The sequence below is a fragment of the Magnolia sinica genome, chromosome 1 (genome assembly GCF_029962835.1).
Source record: "Magnolia sinica isolate HGM2019 chromosome 1, MsV1, whole genome shotgun sequence".
NCBI lineage: Eukaryota > Viridiplantae > Streptophyta > Magnoliopsida > Magnoliales > Magnoliaceae > Magnolia > Magnolia sinica.
In genome coordinates, this window is record NC_080573.1 from 103,352,776 (window position 1) to 103,356,735 (window position 3,960).

The window sequence follows — 3,960 nt, forward strand, 5'->3', positions numbered from 1 at the left end:
ACTATTGAATGGACAAGTCCCACCAATCAAACATATTAGAGACATTGCTCTGAGCTATTGGTGTCTTAGAACTAATGGTGGACCTAGAATGTTTGATTTTCTACATTTAGTGGAGAAATATTATGTATTTGGGTTATTTTTACTCTGTTGTTTGGCCATTACTCTAAGTGAACAAGGACCATTGCAGATTTTCATTTTTTCTATATATCATCATCTAACCATGATCAGATGATGAGAGAGTCTCCCAACTATTTTTTTTCATCAATGGTTCTTCAATTTCCATTCCAAACATGTCCTCAAAACCGATACAAAAACCTGTATATGCTATTGTTTGACAATTCGCAAGCTTCATGCTTAAGAACAACACGACAACAAAAACAAAACTGCCCAAAACAATCATTTACAAAATATAAACCACTCCCAGAAAAAACAAACAACTTCCCATCTTCACAATCAGTGATCAGTATTAGCAAGCCTTTGGATTTTCTCCAAAAGAATGAACATCTAGATTTCAACTAGTAAATGGCACTTACCAACATTCTTCTCAGTTGCTCTGATCTTGAAATACTCAGATGAGCGGACAGGCCCCAAGGTGGAGTGTGCACATGTTGATGCACAACTGGAGATCAGTGAATGTTTTTGAATTTGGGAACACCATTGTGTTTAAGAAAAGAATTTAAGTAGAGGGAGGAGGGAGGGAAGATAATATATGTGCTTAGGCTACAAAATGTTAGGACTGAAAGATGAAAAGAAATGGTGTTTGGTTAGGGGAACTGCTAGATTATATGGGTGAACATAATGGTGTTCAAGTGTCCCGATCAGTGTTGCAAATAGCGCCCATACTGTAGCATGGCTACAATGCCACTTAGTGCACCAAAATAGCATAACTCCCTAGTAGCGTATGCTATTTTGGGTGTAGGACTTAGCATACACTAGACTCTATCTAGCATATGGGTAGGTAGCATATGCTACCGTGGATGTGCATTTTAAAGCTTAAAAGTTAAAAAGTTTAATGTTGTAATACTTTTATGTTAAGCGCAATTTGAAAATTGGTGGTGATTTCATTCTCCTCACACTTGGCATTGATGTACAACTATCCAATTCCAGACCCCATCCAAACTAGGGTCACCATTGGGGATGAAACATGTCTCTAGAATCATACATATATATCAGGCAACTGTAACAAGTCTGCCAAGTGTACAGTAGAAGAATTACAACTAGTTTTAAATGGTGTAAAGGTAACACAATATGCTAACATATAAAAGCATGGACTTTTTTCCCTCATTCGAAAGCATTATTCCCTTTGTCACCCAAAACCTTATTCCCTCTTTCGAAAGCTCTCTTTCGGTTCTCTCAATCCACACTATGATTGAATACAAAATTTTAGAGAATCAAATGGCCCCATGAGAATATCTCTCAATCAAGCTTGAAGGATCTAACTTGTTCTTATCCAAGTATCCATCTTAAGCAACAAATTCTTCTACTTCTTTAATCAGTGTATAAACTTCAAATTTTAGAAAATTTCAGAGGAATTCTCATTTCCTGACTTTAATTGCTAGTTTGCTACTGGTTCAGAGGAATTTCCATTTTCTGACTTTAATTGTTGCTGGTGCTCTCTTGTTTTCAGCTTTGGGGGATGTATGTTCCCTTGATGCTGCTCTTTATCCATGGATATACTCCCATCTTCCTTTTTTGGTAGGTTAGTTGGTTTAATATAGGTTCTGTTGCTTTTCAAAAGAAATAAAAAATAAAATCTAGAAGATTTGATACCATTCCAAGAATGACCTGCTAGAGAAAATGGAAGGAAAAGCCATCTCTGCTTGCAGATTTGGTTCCAGAGAAAGGTAGAAAACCCTCCCCTATGCGTAAAGAGAGAATTCCATCCTGTTTTAATCCTTGTTGAATGGTTGAGGTGGGTGGGGGGTGTTATTTACCTGAAATGCCCCTAAATGCATCTGAAAGTTCTTGCACTGAGAATGGGAATCAACCAAAAAAAGTCAACATCAGAAATTTGTGTTAGTTCTAGCCAAAATGTCTGAAAAGAATATTGGAATAGGAGCTTTTGAATTTTAGTTCCACTTTAGGTTCGGGCACAAAAAGTTTTGCTGGAACTGGCTGAAATAAAACAAAAACTATTATGTTAATTTAAAGTTTTTAAATAACATTTTGGGTGCATCATCTGGGTTTTAAGTCTTCAAAGATCGCTTTTCATGGCAACGAAGGAACTTCTACCTTGGGTAACTTGTTGTGTTCGTATGGATGCTAATAGATGATCTTTTTTCATTGTGCATTGATAACAACAATGAACAATTTCTGACTGGCATTTTAGCTAAGTATTTCAAAACTCTTTGGTGTTTTAGCTTCTTTGAAATCTTATTTATTTATTTTTATTTTTTTCTTCTCTCAAGTCACTACACTTTCTCTATTCTTTTTGTCCATACTCTATTCTTTCTCTTGAATTTACAATGCATTCAACTTTTCACTTGCAGTAGCCTAATGTTTATAAGGCTGCATGTAATCTATTGAAGGTGAAGCCTGTTTCTGGTGCCTGCATTTAGAAATTAGCATTTCACTCTTGAAATGTGCTATTCTAGCATTGATGGTGAGCCTGTTGATGCTTATGTTATCTTTGCAGGACCCAACCGAGCAAACTGGCATTGATAACTTCATGGTACAACAACTTGATGGAACAGTTAATGAGTGGGGCTAGTGCAAGCAGAAGGTATCATGGTTGTTCCTCATTTATTTTTATTTTATAGGAGTTTATGATCCTTCCTGTTTGGGCATCCACTTTCAAGGAAGCCATGAAGATGGGTGTTGAAGTATATCACCATTTGAAGGCTAGCTTTTATTTTGCTTAACAGCTTCAAGAACTGTCCATTTAGGTCTCAGCTACAAACTTTGATTCCCTCTTCTCCTTCTAGCTGTGATTAAGGAAAAATATGGCTAAGATGCAATGAATGTTGGTGATGAAGGTGGCTTTGCTCCTAATATTCAGGTTTGTTGCTAATTTAGCTTTTCCACCCTGAGAGAGCAAAAAGGAAAGACGAGAATCCCTGAACACTGTCATGATTTGCATCCATATACGTGTTCTTAGTTACCAATATCATGACATGAGATTACCTTATAGGTGCATGTTGATGGGAAATGGATGATTGATGAGCTTTTAATTTTCCATTTATATATTTTTCAGATTTTTTTTTTGTTTGGTAATTTAAGAAAATAAAAAATCTTACAATTGGTGTAGGGAAATTGGTCAAGCCAAGCATGTTATGTGTTGAACCAACAAACATTTGCTGGAATTCCAATCATATCATAATGCTTTCTTTAAGTCCTAACTGTAGTGATTGCAACATGGTTTGAGGAAATGCTCGTATCTTTCCCTTAAAAGACCTTTTTTTTTTAGTATTGATATAAAATGTTTCATTTTTAAATTAATCCATTATACTTTATTTTCATCAAACAGAATGTAAGTATAGATTTGGGGCTTTGTAGGGGACCTCTATCCTGTTTGTTCTTGAATTTAGGGGTACATAATCAAGCATTCATGCACACTATGGCAATGGAAGTACATGGTAGTATTTTGCTCGTGTCCCAAGACTAGAAATATAAAATATCCTTTATCCACACATTAGAAATCCAGAATCTGTTTGATTGGAGACCTTTTCCTCCTTCAAACCATCTCTATTGTATGCATTGGTAATCTCACTAGCATGAATCATCTTTTTTATTTGAGTTTTGAAGTTTCTTTCCTTTACAGTGATGTACATATTTTTACAGAGTTTGGGTTGTGGATCTCACACAGATTGGTTTGGTTGAAATGCAGGCCATCTCCTTGGAAGAAATCAAGGAATCTACGTCTAATATGTAGCCATTGTCCTCTGTGAATTCTCTCATGTAATCATGTCTACTTTATAATTGTATGTGTATAATGAGAGAAGCACTTGGTCGTTTGTGAAA

The 3,960-nt window shown here is 35.8% G+C and overlaps 1 long non-coding RNA gene across 1 annotated transcript; it reads left to right on the forward strand.

Moving 5' to 3' along the window:
- Window positions 1–3,008: 3,008 nt before the first annotated feature.
- LOC131254821 (uncharacterized) lies at window positions 3,009–3,960 on the forward strand. The gene is made up of 2 exons (XR_009175966.1): window positions 3,009–3,699; window positions 3,827–3,960. It is a non-coding gene; the product is annotated as an uncharacterized LOC131254821 (long non-coding RNA).